Raw genomic sequence first — 12,349 nt, 5'->3', positions numbered from 1 at the left:
AATCAAAACACATTGAATTCAAGCCTAAGTTTCTAAAATCTTTCGAATCCCGCTTTCGATCAATAACCCAACCAAAACACGTGTGAATGACCTGAAATTTTGTACACACATCCCAAATGACACAATGGAACTACTGCAACTCTCGGAATTCCATTCCGACTCTCGGATCAAAATCCCGCTATCGAACTGGAAACTTCAAAAATTTAATCTTCGGCATTACAAGCCTAAATTAGCTACGGACCTCCAAAACACAATCCGAACACGCTCCTAATAAAACCATTGGATTTCCATTCCAAGGCCATCTTCACACTGTTCTGATTACAGTCAACTTTCCAACACTTAAGCTCTCATTTAGGGACTAAGTGTCCCAAAACTCTCCAAAACTTAAAAGCGAACATCCCGACAAATCAAAATAGCGAAAATAAACTCGGGGAAAGCAGTTAATAGGGGATTAGAGAGTTTATTCTTAAGACGACTGGCCGGGTTGTCACAGTTTAATTTCACATTTTTAGATAATTTAGGATTTTCAATTTTTTATGATTTTTTTATTATTTAAAAGAAAAAGAAAAAAATTATAAATAAAATAAGGAATTGAAAAGGGGGATTTTATTTTTTTAATTGGGTTAATCTTACACCTGATCTGATCCAAACCAGCCCAAATTGCCCCAAACCCGTCCAATTAACCTAGGCCCAAAGAGCCTCACCCGGTCCAGCTTCCCTAGTCCCCAAACAACCCCGTTTTGTGAATGATTAATCACAACCATTGGATCTCGTTGATCCAACAGCTTAGAACTGATCTATCACTTTACATATAATTGTCAGAACGAACCTCCTACATATTCCCCGCTGCCTCCGCCACAAACCACCGCCGGAAATTGCCTCACGGCGGTTCCAGTGGTCCAAAGCTCCCCAAATTTATACCATGAACCCCCCTTCACCTCCTTATTCCCAATCTCCAGCTAGCTTCCCACGAATCCCTTCAGATTTGCTCGAATCTTAGATCAAAGTCTGGACCAAAAAAACCTAACTTCCCCAAATTACCCCAAATTCATACCATACAGTCCTCAACCTTCCCTCACCCGTGTCTCACCATTGATTACCCAAAAATCCCAGCCAAATTCCACAAATCTTAAATCTCAGAATCATCGAACCCTAATTTTCCCTTTTTCTAATTTTTTGGTCAAGATTTGGTCAAGTGGACTTAAAACCTCCATTAATCGATTGTTCTTGTTAAGAACAATCGATAATGGTAGTCAAAGTCCATTTACACTTTGAAGGATTTTGGATGAGTTCTCAAATTGACCTAGTCTTGAAATAATTTTAGGTAAATCTCCTTCCTTTCTTCTGTTTGTTTAAATTTTATCTTTGTTTTTCTTCTGCATGTTTAATGGTTTTTATTAGCCGCATGTTTAGTTTTAATTTTAGGTTTTATTTTTTCTCTCTCTTTCTTTATTCATGATTGTTTATTTGTTTACTAGTTCTTGATTGATTAAAAGCATGTTTTGAATTTCAGTACTCGATTGCATGATTTTTTTTAATTTAATTAGAGTTCTGTTTGTTTAAATCATGGATTCATCTCGAAATCAGTTAATTGTAGGGTTCCCTTAGTATCCAGATTCGTCCAACTGCTTAATTTTGCTCGTTTGATTTGTCTTGGCATGTTTGTTTGTGTTTTCCCTAGTCTGCAAATCAATAGATACTTAGAGAGGTCAAATGAACAAAAAGAAACTTAAGGGGTCATAACAGGGTGTGATAATTCTGAAATAGGATAAGGTCTATGCTGGAAATGTTCTAGAATGGGGGCAGCTGGCCTCATTTGGTTAGTACAAAGTACTGAAACCAATGAGGGACAACCAGCTGTCCATTCTTGTTAAAAATATTCCTTTTGTGGCTGAGGGAATAATTCTTTTATTTCTTCAGCACATGACATTGTATATGCCTATATATAGTACCTCTCATTCACACAAAAAAGATAGACAATCATTTTAGCAATCATCAGCACTCATTAGCCTTATTTTCTGCAAAAGGTTCCTTTTCTAGTTTCTGGAAAACCTTAGAAAGATTTCCAAAAAAAAAATTCTTATTTTAGTTCACAAATTGAAAATGGTTTGAACTAGAAAATTTTCTTGGATGATTTAGCTGGGTATTCCTGAATTCAAGCTGCTGTTTTTTGGGTTTAAAATCCTGAGGTTTTGGTTGTCGTTGTCTGTCTATTTGCTGTTCTTTATTCCTTTCAAGTTTTAAAAGCTATTCTTCTGTCCTTTTGTTGTTGCTGCTGCTGTTAAGTACGCCCAAAACATTTGTAACTCTTTAGAATTTTTATAAAAAATGAAACTATTCAGCTTATTAGTTCCCTGATTATGCCCATGTTTGGATTTCTTTTTCTTGCTGCATACACTTGCTTGTTCTCTTTATTAAGGACAATATTTAATCTCATCTTCCTTGTATGATTGATTTTTAGTTGAATTTTCTTTGGTAAAAGCCATTCCAAATGAGTGTTTTCCTTTGTATGACTTTATTGATATGAACACTTGTGTAGTTGGTGCATGTAGTCACTTGATAAATGTCAAAATCTGGGTTTGTTAAGAGGGAAAACCATGCTAATTCCCTTCCACTTTAGCTAATAAAGTTGATGTTTCTTGTCTTCCTTGCTTATATATGGCTTCATTTTAATGTTTGCTTTGTTTGAAGTCAAGTAGGCTATAACTTGTAGATTTTGCCATTGATTGGCCAAATCAGTATATGTTAATGCCCGAAATCAGATATAATAGCATGCTGAAATTTGTGTGTTATTTTGTTGTATGGGTATGAAAATGGTCACAAGGCTGTTAGCTAATTTGAGGCTAGTACCTGCAGATTTGGTCACTAGTTGACCAAATTAGCAGGCTTAAAAGCTGAGATTTGGATTATGCAGTTCTAAATACAAGAAGATACCAAGCTTTGATGGACAAGTCATGTTCAAAAGAGGCAAGACATTTCTTTAGGTTATTAATCCTACAGAACTTGTAATAGACTAGTTTCATTTCTATAGGTACTTCATGTATTAATAGGCTATAATGTAATTTTGGAAAGTATCTCATTTTAGTTGGAGTTTTGTAATAAATCAATTTCTTGTTTCATGATTTAAAACAGCTGCTTTAGGATTATAGTCATCTTATTATCATATTTTCATAAGTATAGTAGGACAATGGCCAAAGCTATGAGTCTAATATTTAAGACCAAAAGGTTTTTTTTTCTGATGCAAGTTGGGCCAGACCTGAAAATAAGCCCAGATGGAAAATGAGTCTTGACAGGTCCGGGCCTGGACCATTGGGTCTAGGCCTTAAGCCCTATAGTTTTGGCTCAACTACAAGGTTTCTTTTATGAGTTATGGTATATATGTATATCTATTATGTCTTGCAAATCAAAGTAGTGCAGTTGATTTTGAACTCGAGTTGTATTTTGTTTCTTCTCATTCAAAAATAAATTTGTTTATAGCATTTTCGACCAATGTATATAAATGCAAAGGTGGATAGGCCCAATTAAAAAACATATAGTAAATGGGTCCGCCTAACATAAGCCCAGTACGGGCCAAACGTGGTCCGAATCCAAGTGCAGCAAAGGCTTCCTAAGTTCCTCATTTCTGGGCTAAGTTCCAAGCCCAAGGCAGCTTTAAAGATGCTGATGGTTCCTTGATCATGACCTAACGGGCTACTTCTGGTCCAATTTCACTTGTCCAAACGATTAAAGGTCTAGTGAACGCACCCGAAATTCACTGATGATTAATAGATTTAGGTTTAATCTTAAGTTAGTTTCAAATAAGAATATCCCCTGATGGCCTTAATTAAATAAACTTCTATTAAAATCAATTGAGGTATGCCATGCCAAACAAAGCTCTTAACTCATGGCTCTCACAAAACTAGTTAACTCTTATAGAAAAAAGATTTCGAGGCGTGCCATCAATTAAATTATCCGTGGACCTCACAAATGTTATTTCTAAATTCGAACCTTCGTATTGCTTTAAGAGCGTTTCTTTAAATAACTCATCATAGCTACGGGTACGGTTCCCGTAACGTAGTTGTGATTTTTAAATTTCGGGTGTACATTTCATGTAACCCAATTTCAATTTCTCAACAATTTTAAATGGAACGTGTCGCGAACTGCGGGTGCATTTCATATAGCGTGGTTCAAGGCATGTTTTAAATAACGTTGAATCTTCCTAAAAGTGGTTTAAAATAATTAAAAGTGGTTAATAAGCTAAAAATGCATAATAGGTTTAAAACATGTAGTAAATCAAATAATAGGCCAATTATTAATAGATTAAGCAATCGTGCTAGAACCACAGAACCCGAGAATGCCTAACACTTTCTCTCGGCTTAACAGAATTCCTTACTTAGAATTTCTGGTTCGCAGACTTTTAAATCAAGTCAAATTTCCTCGATTTGGGATTTTAAAATAAACCTTTGACTTGAGACACCCTAAATTATTCCAAGTGGCGACTCTGACAAATTAATTAAAATAATCTCATTTCGAATAATGTCACTTTAATTGAAAAAACTCTCATATACCCTCGGAGTGTAAAAAGGAGGTATGACAGCTCTAGCGACTCTGCTGGAGAAAAGAACCCAGAACTTTTGTTCAGGATTTAAGAATTCAAGCTTAGAATAACTATTATACTTGACTTTATGTGACGACCCAAAGGGTCATCACCTGTTTTCTTATCCATTCTGTGCTTCTGAGGCCTTGAAAACCTCATTTAGAATCGTTCGATTTGCGTGCGCAGTCCGGGCACGTAGCCGGAAAGCTTAAATATGAAATTTTGTGAAAAATGCTAAGTTTTGATGTTAAAATGAATAAATTTGACTTCGGTCAACATTTTGGGTAAACGGACCCGGACCCGTGATTTGACAGTTCTGGAGGGTCCGTAGGAAAATATGGGACTTGGGATGCCCTGAATCGAATTCCGAGGTCCCAAGCCCGAGAAATAAATTTTTTTGTAATTTTTTTTTTGAAAATGTTAAATTTGATCAGAACGTATTGGTATCGAGCCTCTATTTTGGTTACGGCGCCCGGTACAGGTCTTATATATTCTTTAAGATATTTCTGTAAAGTTTGGTTAAAATCAGACGTCGTTTGACGTGTTTCGGACTTGAAATCCTAAATTGGAAACTTAATGAAGTTTGAGGAAAAGCTCTTGATTTTGAGGTTTGATTCACTATTTTTGATGTTATTTTGGCTATTTGATCGCTCGGATAAGTTCGTAGGATGTTGTTGAGTTAGTGCATGTGTTTGGTTAGGAGCCCGAGGGCTCGGGTGTGTTTCGGATGTGTTTCGGGAAGTTTTGAACTTAGAAAAGTTGCAGAAATAGTTGTCTTCTGGTGTCCAGTGATTTTTTCTATGTGATTGCATAAGGAAGGCCGCGATCGCATAGAGTAAACTTCAGGGGTTCACAAATCCTTCTATGCGATCGCATTATCCCCTCCGCGAACACGTTGTATAAAGCCCAGCTTCCACTTTTCTTCTATGCGATCGCGTGTTATTGTCCGCGATCGCAGTGCTCAGAAACTCCACTCTATGCGATCGCAACCTTATGTCCGTGATCGCAGTGCACAACAGACCTTGCCCTATGTAATTGCAATCTCTTTTCCGCGATTGCGTAGAACAAATTCGCCCAGTTATTTTACTTCTTCAAAACAGAATGCAAACAGGGTTTTAATAACACTTCTCAAACTCTTTCTTTTCCAAAGTTCTAGGGCGATCATTGAAGCATCCTTTCGCCATTAACTCTTGGGTTAGTAATCTTTAACTCGTTTTCTTCATTTTCCATCAACATCTATTGAAATTCTAGGCCTGAAACATGTGATTTAGCTTAGAAAATTGGAGATTTAGGTAGAGTTAGGGCTTTTTGATTTTTCTTGATTTAGACCTCGTTTTGGGGTCAAATTTGAAAACAAATTATATATTCGGGCTCGTGGATGAATGGGTGATATGATTTTGGTCTGAACCTCGTGTTTTGACCAAGTGGGCCCGGGGTTGATTTTTGGGATTTTGGGAAGAATGCTTGGAAGACTATAATTAGGTATTGAGTTCGCATTGTTTAGCATTTATTGATGTATTGAAGTCATTATTGTATAGATACAATCGATTTGGAGCCGAATTCGAGAGGAAAAGCGGTAATTGAGGATTGATTTGGCCGTGGAAGTTTGAGGTAAGTGTTTGGTCTAACCTTAGCTTGAGGGATTAGGAGTTGAGTCTTATTTGCTAAGTGCTAATTGCCGAGTACGACGTATTGGCATGGTGACGAGTATCTATATGTTGGTGTCTAGCATGACCATGAGTCTTTATATTGCGGATATTCTGATTTTGTTGTATCTTTCATGCTTTAATGATGATTTCTACATGTTGTAAAAAGCTTGTGAAAGAAATTGTGATCTTTGAACTTCGAGGAGCATTGGCTCGAGTTATAATACGAATTGTGATTGTATATGAGATAGTTGAACCCTTTGGAGCATTGGCTCAAGTGGTAAAGTGAGTTATGAGGTAAAAAGTGAAAGAAAGAGAAAGAGTTATTAAATTGCTCCCTTGCCGGGATGTTTGTTGCTTTGTTGATTATCTCCCTTGTTGAGATGTTGAGATTTATTGATATTGTTCCCGTGTCGGGACTTAGCTGTTTAATTGTATTCCCTTGCCGGGATTCCTACCATTATTTGTCTACTCCATTGCCCCTTTGTTTATGATTGTTGTTTCGGTGAGGAAGAGCGTTAAAGCACGAAGGATAATGTCTTGCATTGTTTGTTATTGTGAGTAAAGAGTGTAAAGCACGAAGGGTGATGCCGTGCCGTATGATGTACCATTCCGTACCGACATACATTGACTATGTGGTAAGGAAAGAGTGTAAAAGCACAAAGGGTGATGCCGTGCACATTATTATGATATGATCGATTTGGTAAGAACGAGAGTAAAAGCACGAAGGGTGATGCCGTGCACATTTTTATTATAAATATTGCTTGGGTGAGGACGAGAGTAAAAGCACGAAGGGTGATGCTGTGCAAATTGTTGAGTTTTGATTCTTGTTGATATTCTGGCTTTGTTGCTTCTTCCTTTTATTGTGGATTTCTGTTTGAAACTGTTATCTCCCCACTGCATATTTCCCCTTCCTACATTGACTGGTTAATTCCTGTATTTCTTTTCCGCTGTACATGTATATATATTTTAACTGCACAGGTTATTTGGTTGTCTGGTCCTAGCCTCGTCACTACTTCACCGAGGTTAGGCTTGGCACTTACCAGCACATGGGGTCGGTTGTGCTGATACTACACTCTGTGCTCTTTTGCACAAATCCAGGTATTGGACAGCAGCAATAGCGCAGTAGTCAGCCTTCAGTCCACCGAGATACCGAGGTAGCCTTGCAGGCGTCCGCAAGCCCGACGTCTCCTTTATCTTACATTCCATTCTGTTATCTCATGTATTTGGGACAAACAGTACTATATTTCTTTCAAACGGTTGTATTTAGTACTCTTAGTAGTTCGTGAGTAATGTGACACCAGTTCTTGGGTAGAGGCATATGTTGATTTCCGTACTATCATTCAATTTCTTTAATTTAAGTCTTCCGCATGTTTATTTAATTCCGTTGTTTTGATAATATTACTGATAATTGTTAAAGAAGTAAGCAGTTAAGGATTGGATTGCCTAGCTCTCATTAGTGGGCGCCATCACGACTCCCGAGGGTGGGAAATCCGGGTCGTGACAAGTTGGTATCAGAGCTCTAGGTTACATAGGTACACAACTCACAGACAAGCTAAGTAGAGTCTGAGGGATCGGTACGGAGACATTTGTATTTATCCCCCAGAGGCTGCAGAGTTAGGAAAAACTTCACATTTGTTTTTTCTTGTCGTGCAGTTTTGTTTCTCAAATGCTAATTGAACTTCTACTTTGTTCTTTCGCAGATGGCGAGAACACGTGCTTCCTCATCTACCACTTAGCAGCCCGAGCCCCCAACAGCAGCTCCCACGAGGGGAAAGAGGGCGAGGCCGAGGCCATGCTAGAGGTCGAGGTAGGGGCAGATCTTAGCCCCGAGCAACAACACTAGTGGCGGAGCCTCAGGTTGATTTTGAGGAGGAGGTTCCGGCCCTAGCAGTTCCGGTACGCCCAGCTCAGGTCCCAGAGGGGTTTATTGCCACCCCAGTTTTTTAGGATGCTCTTGTCCGATTGGTGGGTCTCATGGAGAGTGTCACCCGAGCAGGTTTTCTTCCAGTAGCACCAGCCACTTCTCAGGCTGGAGGAGGGGCTCATACTCCTGCTACGCGCACTCGGAGCAGGTAGCTACCCAGGTTCAGGATCCAGCGGTTCAACCAACTGTGGCAGTTCAGCCGGGTGTAGCAGCACGAACCAGTGATAGATCAGCTACGTTTCGGAGGCTTTGTGGAGGTTGGATAGGTTCACCAAGCTTTTCACTTTTACATTCAGCGGTGCATCCATTGAGGATCCCCAGGATTATCTGGATAAATGTCACGAGGTTCTTCAGAACATGGGGATCGTTGAGACCAATGGAGTTGGTTTTGCTACCTTTCATCTGTCTGGATCCGCCAAGACTTGGTGGAGGGATTATTGCTTGGCTAGACCAGCTGGTTCTCCATCTTTGACATGGGAGCAGTTTCACAACATTGTTTTTGGAGAAATTTCTCCCCGTGGCTCAGAGAGAGGCCTTTCGGAGGCAGTTTGAGCGCCTCCAGCAAGGTTCCATGACGGTCACCCAGTATGAGACCAGGTTCATCGATCTAGCTCGCCATGCTCTTGTCATACTTCCCACCGAGAGAGAGAGAGAGGGTGAGGAGGTTTATTGATGGTCTTATTCAGCTGATTCGTCTTCAGATGGCTAGGGAGGCCGGGAGTGAGATCACCTTTCAGGAGGCGGCCAATGTGGCCTACAGAGTTGAGATGGTTCTGTCACAGGGAGGTAGTCATGGGTCGGCTAAGAGGCCCCGTCATTCGGGTAGATTTAGTGGTACCTCGTCTTGAGGTAGAGATTCATATGGTAGAGGTCATCCTCATAGTCCCTTTTAGTCAGCTCTCCACGTCTCCCATGGCACTTCAGGTGGTCTTGGTTCTCAGACGCACTATTCTGATCAGTAGCCTTGTAGCGCACCACCAGCTCCCATCAGTGCACCACCGCTTCAGAGTTTCCGAGGTGGTCATTCAGGTCGACAAAGCCAGCAGTCTTAGCAGCCGAGGGCTTGTTACACTTGTGGTGATCCGAGTCACATTTTCAGATTTTGCACTCGAGCACCGGGTAACTCTCAACATCAGGGTTCTCGTGCTATGGTACAAGCACCAGGTGTTCCACAGGCCGCCCAACCATTTAGAGGTGGGGGTAGAGGTGCTAGAGGTGGAGGTAGAGGTCCTAGAAGTGGAGCTCAGGCCGCCAGAGGTGGAGGCCAGCCAGCAGTAGGCCGTCCAGAGATGTGGTTCAGGGTGGTGGGGCCCAGCCCCGATGTTATGCCCTTCCAGCTAGGCCCGAAGCTGAGGCTTCAGATGCAGTTATTATAGGTACTATTCTGGTTTATGATAGATATGCTTCAGTATTATTTGATCCGGGGTCTACGTATTCATATGTGTCTACACCGGTGGGTGATTCTATTGTGGTAGATCGAGTCCATCGTTCTTGTATTGTGGTGATTAGGGGTTTGAGACTCATGTGGATTTGTTTCTTCTAGACATGGTCGACTTCGATGTTATATTGGGGATGGACTAGTTATCCCCATACCACGCTATCTTGGACTGTCATGCCAAGACTGTGACCTTAGCCTTACTGAATTTGCCCCGTTTAGAGTGGAGAGGGACTCCTGGTTATTCTACCCGCAGTGTTATTTCGTATGTGAAGGCTCGACGTATGGTCGAGAAGGGGTGTTTGGCCTATTTGGCTTATGTTTGTGATTCCAGTGCTGAGGTTCCCTCTATTGATTCTGTGCCCGTGGTTCGTGAGTTTCCTGAGGTTTTCCCTTCAGACTTGCTGGGGAAGCCACCTGACAGGGATATTGATTTTTGCATTGATCTAGCTTCGGGCACCCAACCCATTTCTATTCCGCCATATCTCATGGCCCCGCCAAAGTTGAAGGAGTTGAAGGAGAAGTTGCAAAGCTTGCTTGAGAAGGGTTTCATTAGACCAAGCGTTTCGCCTTGGGGTGCGCCGGTGTTGTTTGTTAAGAAAAAGGATGGTTCAATGAGAATGTGCATTGATTACCGGCAGTTGAACAAGGTCACCATCAAGAATAAGTATCCACTGCCGATGATTGATGATTTGTTTGATCAGCTTCAGGGTGACAAGGTATTTTCAAATATTGACTTGAGATCTGGCTACCATCAGTTTAGGATTAGGGCATCCGATGTCCCTAAGACAGCTTTCCGCACTCGGTACGGGCATTATGAGTTCTAGGTTATGTCATTCGGGTTGACAAATGCCCCAACAGCTTTTATGGGTTTGATGAACCGAGTGTTCAGGCCTTATTTGGACTCATTCGTGATAGTCTTCATTGATGATGTTCTGATATATTCCCGCAGCCAGGAGAAACACGAGCAGCATCTCAAGGTGGTTCTTTAGACTCTGAAGGATAGCCAGCTATATGCAAAGTTCTCGAAGTATGAGTTCTAGTTGAGTTTAGTTGCATTCCTGGGTCATGTCATATAAGCAGAAGGTATTCAGGTTGACCCGAAGAAGATTGAGGAAGTCAAGAACTAGCCTAGACCAACATCAGCTAATGAGATTCGGAGTTTCTTCGGATTGGCAGGCTACTATCGTCGGTTCGTGGAGGGATTCTCAGCTATCGCAGCCCCGATGACCAAGTTGACCCAGAAGGGTGCCCAATTCATTTGGTCGGACGAGTGTGAGGCAAGCTTTCAGAGGCTCAAGACAACTTTGACTACGGCACCGGTGTTAGTTTTACCCACAGGTTCAGGGCCTTACATAGTCTATTGTGATTCTTCCCGTATTGGGCTTGGTGCAGTGTTGATGCATGATGGCAAGGTCATTTCCTATGCTTCGAGGCAGTTAAAGATTCATGAGAAGAACTATCTAGTGCATGATTTAGAGTTGGCAGCCATTGTTCACGCATTGAAGATTTGGAGGCATTATCTGTATGGCGTGGCATGCGAGGTGTTCACTGATCACAAAAGTCTTCAGTATTTGTTCAAGCAAAAGGAGTTGAATTTGAGACAGAGGAGGTGGTTGGAGTTGTTGAAGGATTATGATATCACTATCTTATATCACCCGAGAAAGGCCAATATGGTGGCCGATGCTTTGAGTAGAAAGTCAGCCAGTATGGGCAGTCTTGCTTATATTCCAGTCGGTGAGAGGCCGCTTGCTTTGGATGTTCAGGCTTTGGCCAATCGATTTGTGAGGTTGGATATTTCTAAGTATAGTCGGGTATTAGCTTGCACGGTCACTCATTCTTCATTATTGGAGCGTATCCATGATCGGCAGTTTGATGATCCTCATTTGTGTGTCCTTAGAGACACGGTGCAGCGCGGAGGTGCCAAGCAAGTCACCTTAGATGATGATGGAGTTTTGAGATTGCAGGGTTGAGTTTCTGTGCCTAATGTTGATGGGCTTCGGGAGTTGATTCTAGAGGAGGTCCATAGTTCCCGGTACTCTATTCATCCAGGCGTCGTTAAGATGTATCAGGACTTACGACAACATTATTGGTGGCATAGAATGAAGAAAGATATCGTTGCATATGTGGCTTGATGTTTGAATTGTCAGCAGGTTAAGTATAAGCATCAGAGGCCTGGCGGATTGTTTCAGAGGATTGAGCTTCCCGAGTGGAAGTGGGAGCGGATCACTATGGATTTCGTTGTTGGGCTCCCGCAGACTCGGAAGAAGTTCGACGCAGTTTGGGTCATTGTTGATAGGCTAACCAAGTCAGCGCATTGCATTCCTGTGGCAGTCTCATATTCATATGAGAGGTTAGCTAAGATCTATATCCGGGAGATTGTTTGTCTTCATGGTGTGCCTATGTCTAACATTTCGGACTGAGGTACGCAGTTTACCTCCCGTTTCTAAAGAGTAGTTCAGCGAGAGTTGGGTACACAGGTTGATTTGAGCACAATATTTCATCCTCAGACGGACGGGTAGTCCGAACGGACTATTCAGATTTTGGAGGATATGCTCCGAGCTTGTGTCATTAATTTTGGAGGTTTGTGGGATCAGTTTTTGCCTTTAGCAGAGTTTGCCTACAACAACAGCTACCAGTCAAGTATCCAAATGGCTCCTTATGAGGCTTTATATGGTAGGCGGTGTCGTTCTCCGGTTTGATGGTTTGAGCCGGGAGAGGCTCGGTTGTTGGGTACGGATTTGGTTCAGGAGGCCTTGGACAAG

The sequence above is a fragment of the Nicotiana tabacum genome, chromosome 9 (assembly GCF_000715075.1).
Source record: "Nicotiana tabacum cultivar K326 chromosome 9, ASM71507v2, whole genome shotgun sequence".
NCBI lineage: Eukaryota > Viridiplantae > Streptophyta > Magnoliopsida > Solanales > Solanaceae > Nicotiana > Nicotiana tabacum.
Note: the sequence above shows the minus strand (reverse complement) of the source record.